General features: G+C 34.6%; 1 pseudogene; it reads left to right on the top strand.

The window, feature by feature from the left end:
* The first annotated feature begins 2,134 nt into the window (after positions 1-2,134).
* LOC145280422 (5S ribosomal RNA) lies at positions 2,135-2,251 on the top strand (annotated as a pseudogene).
* Positions 2,252-10,103: the final 7,852 nt, after the last annotated feature.

The raw sequence follows: 10,103 nt of genomic DNA, 5'->3' as shown, positions 1-10,103 counted from the left end.
AATTATTTACACCATGAATGAGCATTAGGCGAAATGATAAAATGAAATAATTACGGATGTGTGTAACAATTGGACCCTCTGAAATATTTTGTAATGGTGTAAACTGGGAGAGGAAGGACATAATAACGACTGATTAACTATTCTGCTACCACCAGTAAATATGGCTTATTTAGGAGAGTGACTCTCGTCGGAAATATTATAGAAATTTACGACATTGAATGAAATCGAATGAAAATTACTGCAAAATATTCATCAGGTATTGGTATGTATTGAGTTTATATGTGGTGCCTGTGTTTGTATGCTTGTAATGTTTTTGTCGACGGGAAATATCGTCTATCTTTTATTAATTATATATAGATAATATATAGAAACTAAACTGATGCAACGGGTCACGAGTGATCTATCAAAAATGAAAAATAAATAATTTCTTTGGTGATTAAATAATTGAATGGATATGTCTGGGTAGAAAATTATGAGACGAAAAAACAGCCACGTGATATCCTCTCATCCTCATCTTCTCGTACATCTCATCCTCGTTCTATCCTCACTGGTTCTTAGTAGTTTTTCTTATGAACTCAATAATTGAAAGAAGTGAGGATGAAAATAAATGTAAATGAAATGTTATGTTCATTGTTTATTTATTATGAACAGCGGGTTATTAGTACGGGGATAGTTTCGGCCGACGTAAACTTATAATTAATTTAATGGCACAACCAGACGCTCAACATTTATCAAATCAAGAAGACTATTATCTATTAGCAGGGAGCCTGACGTTGCCCGGAATTAATTGATGATCAACGAATGTTTCACTCATATTTTTATTGTCATTGAAAGCGGCGAAATCGTCCATTTTCAATCAAATCGATTGATTGCTTGCTTTAGCTGGATACTAATCACAGTGCACCAGGAGGAAGCTTCACATGCCCCACGCAGTGACGTAGTCCACAATACATTGTAGTTTACACTGCACTGTAGATAACCTACTGCTGATTTTATATAATCATGCATATATATAATGGCTTGAATTAAAGTTTAAAATGCAAAAATGGTTCAGTTGTGCTTTAAACAGAAGTATTCATTTCGAACTCGCCCCTGTCATATCAAAAAATCTACTGTTGATTTTATATGCTTGGCTTGTTTGTTTGTGCGATGGTAATGGCGGTTATAATGGCGATGGTAAGTTTGAAATTTAAAAAAGTCAAGTGTCACAGTTCAATTGTGCTTTAAATAAAATCATTCACCTCGAACGCGCCCCTATCATATCAAAAACACCGTCTTTTAATTTTATATGCAGGGCCATTCTGTTTTTGGGGTGATAAAAAGATTCTGCATTACCATATTTGAAAGATTATAATAATACTATATCTCGTATAGCAGCTACAGTCAAACTAATATTTCCATTTCAGCCGAAATACAATGTTCCAACACGACTGATGTTCGGACTATTTTCTTTCTCAAATATATAACTGACGATTTTGTCTTAAAAGTCTGCAAACCAAGGCAACTCTTATACCTGCGAGTTCAGTTATAACTTTAAAAATTGTATCAACTTAACAATATTTTTGGTTTATTCTATTCAGCAGCATTCAGAATATTTTTGATTCACAGTATTAATTTTCGTATTGGTAAGTATTAAGAGAAAGCAAGAGATGAAGAAGCAGTAGAAACAGAGAAGATAATATTATTTAATTTACTAAACGGCGGAGGGTTTAACAGTCTCTTTTAGTCCTTTCTTCTACATCTCTTTCCCCTTCTCTTTCTACCGAAACAATAATATATTCCTAATATACTCTTCAATAATCTTTCTCTCTCTCTCTCTCTCTCTATATATATATATATATATATATATATATATATATATATATATATATATATATATATATATATGATTAGTTTTTTTTTTGGAAAAAGAATTCCAGCGGAGTGCTCAATTAAAAGGACGAATATTGGCTGAAGAGAGCTTGATAAGGATACCTTAAACGGGTCTTATTATCGGGCTTGAAACCGACGGTACCAATGATCTGTCTCAACTAACAACTTTCTGTACACAATATATATATATATATATATATATATATATATATATATATATATATATATATATATATATATATATATATATATATATATATATATATACGGCATAATCGCGTTGACACACCGGTTTTCGTCAGATCACCGAAGTTAAGCAACGTTGAGCATGGTTAGTACCAGATAGGTGACCATTTGGGAATTCTAGGTGCTATATATGCTCTCCGCTTATCTCGGCATTTATATATATACAAGTCTTTTTTATTTCCATACTTTGTGGACCAGGCGCGTACGCAGACCCCACAATTTTAATGAATCATCATTATGCCAGATCAAACATACACATTCCTATGTTTCGATATCATTATTCATTATGTGTGATCAGTTTTCTATAATATTCAACCATATAGGAGCCTATTGGTGAACAGACACACACAGACGTTCAGCTTTATATATATATATATATATATATATATATATATATATATATATATATATATATACTAGAAGGCTAACCGGCATTGTCCACTCGTAAAATATGCTTGAATAGGATATTTTGATTAATGCAGATTTTGTATTTATTATTATACTAACAGGACCCGTTAAGCGTCGTTGCCCGGTGGAAGCCAGCCCCCACCTCTCGCAAAAAGTACACTACAGTTGTTGGTGGTGACCACTGTCGTTCCTGAACAATTGCGGACACTGGCGTCCGTGGCCGAAATGAAATAATCTTGCTTTCACTGGCGATTAGTAATGGTTTGGGGCGATAACATGCAGGTACTGTTTGAATTTTACAAAGTAGTTAAGGGAATGCGTAAATCAGTATGAATTAATAAAATTACGAAAAATGGTCTATTAGAATAATAATAGAAAGTAAAAACAGAAGTTTTAGAGGTTAGGGATTCTCTTTGTATATGGACTGTTTAGAATGATCGAAATAAGTGCTAACAGTTCTAGCTGTTTTCGTTTGTTGTTCAAGTCGTCCTCTTCTTTTCAACTCTTCCAACAATAGTATTAAAGTAAATTTTATTTTATGACGTCTTCTTCTAACGTGTAAAACAAAACAATAACAATTTTTTCACTTCACTTCTGTGAGTAGTGTCATGTTAAGAACGGGGTTCGGAATAGCCACCCCAACATCTCATGTAGAGAACGGTTTTCGAAGTAGACACCCCTCTTTTTATGGGAGGGGGATAATTCCCCCACATTTGACCGTAGTAATCTTTGTCAGCATAACCACCCTCAAATGCTAAAAAAAAAGTTCAATTTTAGGTTGGCAATGTCGGTAGGAGAGAAGTAAATTTGTTTATCGCGCATGTCCACACACCTGCCAGCTTGTGAATTACGGTGCATAATACAGGCCTTTACATCTCTATAAGTATTTGTCTCCGCGATTTTTTAATCAGCATTAATTATTAATAAGCATAGTCGAAAACCTTTCAAAGTAGTCATTCTAAAGAAAATTGTGAAGGTGGACGTAATGTACAAATGTCCCCCATCAACCAAACTTAACGTGGGTGAAATCTCAAGAATCAGACCGGAAAATAAATTTAAATAAAATACTCCACCGAATTCAATTCCCTATGTAAAGAAATTTACTTAAAGCTGTAACGTAGGTAATCGGAGTAAAAAAATCGGTAATTGTGACTAAAAGAAGCCCCTAACGCGCATGCAGGTCTGTCAATAGACGTGTGGAAGCAAAAAAAATGGAAAATATCTAAACAGGTAATCTTGCAGAAGTTGACCCGGATTCTCTGGATATCCTGTCAATCATAGTTCTGCCCGACTGGCAATCATCGGATTAATAGACGCAGACTAATTTCAAAACAAGAAAACAAACCGGAAAAGAATAAAAATATACTAAATAAAAATAATAAAAACCTACTGTATAGTGACTGAATATTAATGTTTTGTTTATTTTTTTCAATATTTTTTTGCAAAATATTTATCAACACTATTTTTTTAAGAAAAGGTGAATGTTTTATTTTTAACCGTAAATTATTAGATTCAAGTACAGTTTTTATTTTTTCAAGATTTTTTCATTAATTTTTTTTTGCAAGTATTTTTTGTTGTTTTAGAAAAGCTAAAAAATTTGTTTACGAAAATCGTAAATTGTTAAGTGAGCGAGCGAGATAGAGAGGAAATAAATGTTTATTGTTTTGTCTTCGAAGCGAGAGAAGAAGAGAGAGAGAGATAGAGAGAGTTGGGAAGTGTATATACAGAGTAAGAATCGAGTATATTGCGCAGGTTTAAATAAATATATATAAATCAATTACTTAAAAAAAACGTAACTATGTTTGTACAAAGTATAGTTAATTACGGAAACAAAGGCACAAATCGAGCAAGCGAGTAATTTACTCATAGGGTAAAAGTAGGTATCATTGCGACACCATGTTTGAATGGTACATTAGTGTTTGTTTAGCATCCTAATACATTATTTCTAAATATAAGAATGGCCAGAGATCATCCAACCAGAAGAAACGGAATTATTGTAGGGAGACTTTATTATTTTTGTAACGGAAAAGGGAAAGATTATGTTATGTCAATGAGTTTATGATCCAGTTACGAAGTGTGAAACCCCATATATGTGCCAAGCGCAGAATACCTCCCGGTGATGACTGGGAGCGGTAGGGTATTTGTTATTTAGATGGAAAATAGGAACGTTACTCTAAAGGTGGTTACGATGGTGATAATGTTGCTCCTAGGACGTAATGTAAGTTTTTTTACAACGACTAAATTTGATTAAAATGGCGTTCTAAAGTTACATAAGATAGTGGCTAATAGTCTAGATATGATAAATTTGTATGTGGCATCTGTTGTTGCAAACCTACGGTACTTTAGGCCAAAGTGGAATTTCTGCAATCGAAATATTATATAGAAGATTATATTGGACCTAACATATGGTAGTGATTTTAAAAGTTTTTAAAAATGACTCGTGCGCCTCAACCGAGAATCTAAACCAAAACGTTTAGCTTACGATTTACTTTTTCCTTTGATGTTAATGCTTGATCTATGAAGACATGTTTGCTGCAAAGCTAAAAATTAAAACATGAAATAATAGCTATTACATTACGTATGCATATTCGTAATACCATCGTTGGACCTTCACCTGGCAAATTTCATTTTTTTAATTTCCACATTTTTGCACCGTTTTCCACGACTAAAACCCAAATATAAAGTTTTGTATGGGTTCGAATACCCTATATATGAAGTTTCATGTCTGTAGACTAAAACTTGACAGAGGAGTTCGATAAGCAATTTTTTAAACAAGTATGCATATGCATACATAAATATATATAGAAAGAGATTTGTGTTTACTATAACCTTTTTACGCAGATATTAAGCAAGTATAACTCACGTAGAATATCTGCATGAATACAATTAGACGTAATAGTTAACTAAAGATGATCATCCATAAGAAACAAAAAAAATAATGATAGGGAATTAATTAAAATGAATGTTTAAAAGAATATGCAAATTAGCTAGATCTTTTGCAACTGAATGCAATTCCACGGCCCATATGTAACAAAGATGTATTTTCTTTTTAAATAAATAGAAAAAGGGTTTTTAATATGAATATCAATACACAAAAAAAACAATATAAGAGTATAGATTGATAAGCCATTTTGTCTGTGTGTGTGTGTGTGTGTGTGTGTGTGTGTGTGTGTGTGTGTGTGTGTGTGTGTGTGTGTGCCTCTGTATGTGTCTGTTTGCAAAATTTGTAGTTGTAATCCAAGAATGTGGGGCCACCTGTCACAGATGTTGCCTTAATGACTGAGCTACTTATCAAGGCCCGGAAGCCACTCAGGGATAAGGATTATTGTAAGTACAGTACGTTAGTGTGAAGATTTAATAAAGTGTCTACTTAAGGAGGCGGTTCATCAGGAATTTGTTTACGTTGAACTTGAAGACATAGAAAGAATATGTCCGGTTTCGTCTCCTGTAATTGGGTTTCAACCTCTGGAAGGTTGGAACGTAGACCCCTGATGTTGGAGAAGGAGACATGGTAGTAGGGGTCTACGTTGGAAGATGGGGTTCTAGGTTTAATCGAGTTTTTTTTTTCTGGAGATGTTTCATGTTGAAGTTTTGGGATTTGTGGAACAGGTCGGCATACTTAGTTAGAGCAGGATAGAGAGGAAAAGTAAGAGAGAAAAAGACAGGAAATTTTTTTTTGTAGCACATAAAAGGGTAACGCCGTAACAATTACCCACTAGTACGGCATCGAGAGGCCCCACCAGAGACTACTGCATGGTCCAGAATCCATCCACCAAATGGCAATACAGCAGTCCCAGTACTTTGCGCCTGCTGATAGGACAGCCTCCTTAGTGGTTAATCCAAGGTTCGGGTCGTTGACTATCAGGCGGATAACGTCAGCCCAGACGAAACGTTTACCTCCAGCACCTTTACTAGTGACATGGCCACAAAAAGAGACATAGAGACAGAAAAATTTCCGACATCTCAGACTACTGTTCACCAAGTACTACCGACCTTTAAAGCAGCTTTTTCTTCACCCTTTGTCAGAAAAATCACTCATTTAAATAAGGACTGAGGGACAAAAAAGGAGAAGCGGTAGTTACTGGAGCTGCCGATAACACATCCACTGTATTATCTACTCTCCATTTATATAGCTCAGTGATTAACCATAATCTGCTCAAACTTGTGTCAAGCAGCAAATGCGGTAAATATGTTATGAACACATAACGCTATAAAATGTAAAAATAAAAGTTAAAATTGTAATATGATGCTGTAGGTTGAGTACAACAGGACATATGATTCCTCGTTTAATCCCGGCAACAACAGATTTTCATTGTAGTTCGGGTTTTGCAATATTGACCAGACGAAATTTATGGAAAAGTGATTTCCTTGAAATATGGTAAGGACCACACTCTAATGAAGTTTATATCACTAATTTCGGCGTCAGCAGCTGCACCAAAGCAGTTTAGTAAGATAAGTATTCTAGGACGAAATTTATCTATGGATCGATCCAGAATACATAAAAATAAAATTGTTTATTGATTTCGCGATTGAAATTGCATATATTTATAATAATATCAAATGCACATGACATCCAGTCGAATGATTTGACTGTTCGAATTAAAATTAACTCAGCGATTTATGACATTATTCAAGGAGTACTGTATTACCGGTTTTCCCGTAAAACGCGTCGATCTTGATGGAAATGGACCGTAAAGAATTGCGATGACCACTTTCGAACATAAAACTGCCTCTGATTTGGAAAGCCATACGTTTCGATTTTGTTTCCTCCAGAAACCTCGTCATCTTCGCCATCGGCCCTTGATTAATTGGTAAGCGTATTGAGCAGCGTAAAAAAAAACCGTAAAAACTGAGCTCTGGTAGTATTTATTTTTTCGTCTCCAGTGATATTACTAAACCGGTGTCATGCAACTGATGATGCCAAAAAAAAACAGAGATAAAAGACTCTTAAACATTCTAAATAAACTGGATTTCTTTCACCATAATCCAGATCCTAATTCTAAACTTTTAACTTTTGTTATTTAGATTATTCGGATTACCGTTCTCATCTTGTGTGTTATTTTCATAATATCTCGGTCGATGTAACGTTTAACCTTCTACAGATGTATCTGGTCGGGAATTTGTCTGCTAAACTCAGGAATCTTTTTGTGGAATTCGAGAATCTTATTTCGGTGTGGATTTCTATTAAACTTTATTATTCTTTGTTTGATTCAGTCAGAACGCTGTGTTTAATTAAAAATACACTGTGAATTTTTAATATTGCTTACATTATGCTGACCTCGTTTTGTAACGCGATAAGACGGTAAACGTTTAAATTAGTCATAGAGTTTACTTACCAGGAATACAACTCGCAACTATCATTTCAAGGGATGAATAATTTTGTTTTAAAAAAAATGTTAGTCCCCATAGAATAGTTTATTAGGATTTGATAAGAAAATAAACTTGCAGAATGTATCTGTGAAATTCCGATCATAAAATGCCCTTGGTTGGAAAGAAGGATAATCCAAATGGTTATTTATGTTAATCGTTACAAAAGCAAGAGTAATTGATATGGATGATTAGTTGGGTATAAAAAGAGTCAAAGAAGACAGTATAAAAAAATGGAAGTAGATATCAGATTTTGACCTCTTACCAGTTATTTTACCGGTTTTATATGTAAAAGAACAACGATCTATAAAAAAAAAAATGCAATCATTTGACCGCCTCGTGTCGCTCTGTGACTTTGCATCTCGAAGGAGATTCAGTTTGAAAAAAACAATGGAGACAGACAGACAGACATAATCAGTTTTGAAAATTAGATTTATTATAAAATTAAACGTTTTATCAGAATATTCACTATCATTAGTGAGGGCCATCTAAGCCTTACGATCTTCGGCCAAAATGTCTTCTTAATCTATTTTTATGTTCTATCATCTTTTCTTTTGTCTACAGAGTGGAACGATAAAATTGTCACACTAGAAAAAAAAACGTTTTCATTTACGTTTGATGAAGACCGATTGTCTTTTTTTGTTGCAGACCATGTACTAGTTGGCCAGTTGCGTGCAAATCCCAAGAGCAATAGGAGCCTTGTATCATGTCTGAAAGTGACACAATATTCAACGAGCGAGATCAGAGATGCGCCACTCATGTACTCTATCGATACAAGTTATGACAACAGAACCATTGCCAGCGCCCTCAAAATGCATTACTGGATTGCCACGAATAACAGGGACATGCTCAGGCTAATGAAAACAGTTTTCGGTCACGGTTATGGTCTTTGGTGTGGTTTCAAGTGAAGGCCACATCATGCTACTTCACATCTTCGAAGTCAGTTTGAAAGTCAACATCAAAGTGTACCTGGGTATGCTGAAGAGTATGGTGATCCCCTGGTGTAATCAGATGGCCACTGGCAAATCCTGTGTGTTGCAGCAGGACTTGGAGCTGACCCACAAGTCCAAAGAGACCCAGGCTTGGCCTCAGAAAAAGTGTTACGACATCGTACTCTTCTCTCACTGGCTCCACTTTCTCCGTCGACCTTACTTCGTTTAGCAATACGTCCAAAACATCACCAACATGACCTCCTATAACACCAAAGCCTGCCTGATCACCGCCATCTGCCGAGTATTCGCCGAACTCCCGTCAGCGCTTGTGGAAAAGGTACGCTCCCAATTCCCGACCCGTATCGAGGTGGTGACTGAGGCTGAAGGCGACTACATTAGATAGATGTTAGCTCTACTACATAATCAAGTTACTTGAATTGATTTTTTTCAATAAAAGTTTTAAAATAAAGCTGTATTGTTCTTTTTTTTAGTGTGACACTTTTATCGTTCCACCCTGTACGTTTCGACCTTCAACACATATTTTGCATAGTCATACGCGAGAACGCTTAACGTGACCAAATAATCTCAAGGCTTTACAGTTAATGGCAAATCATATTGATGAGATGTCCCTCTTTTCTTCGCAGCTCTGTAATAGTGATGTGATCAGGTAGCTAATGCTGAGTAATGGATCACATGATGTGAATCTGGAAAGTATTTACTTTCTTATGTAATTTTATAGTCAAGCTGACACATTCAAGTTAGTATGAGACTAAACGAAAGATATATGCGTTACATGTTTTCGCTTTGATTTGCTGTGGTGTGCATTCAGAGTTTAAAGTCGTATTCTTTTTTTGAACGCGGTCCAACCTAAACCGATTCTATGATTTAAAGTTGCTCGTCATTAGATGAAAACAGCTATATATCTTCTTCTCTTCTCTTCTCTTCTCTTCTTCTATTCTATCTTTCTTCTATTCTATTCTTCTTCTTTCTTTCTATTCATCTTCTTCTTTCTTCTTTCTATTTATTTTTTATTATTATTATATATATATATATTATTTATTTATTTATATATATATATATATATATATATATATATAAATAAAATGAACTCATTTTTTCCCGTCTGATTTTGACATTAATAGGATTAAAAATCAAGATATTTCATGCAAATATAATATGCACAAACGGCAGAACAATATCTGAGGTGTGTTATAGGCTTATTATTTCTCAAATTCCTCGATAATCTTAGATTTCTATACTTTTTCTGCTGAGAAGTCA

Source organism: Euprymna scolopes, chromosome 7 (genome assembly GCF_053919585.1).
Source record: "Euprymna scolopes isolate OS-2025 chromosome 7, ASM5391958v1, whole genome shotgun sequence".
Lineage (NCBI taxonomy): Eukaryota > Metazoa > Mollusca > Cephalopoda > Sepiida > Sepiolidae > Euprymna > Euprymna scolopes.
This window is presented reverse-complemented; position numbering and strand designations above follow the sequence as displayed.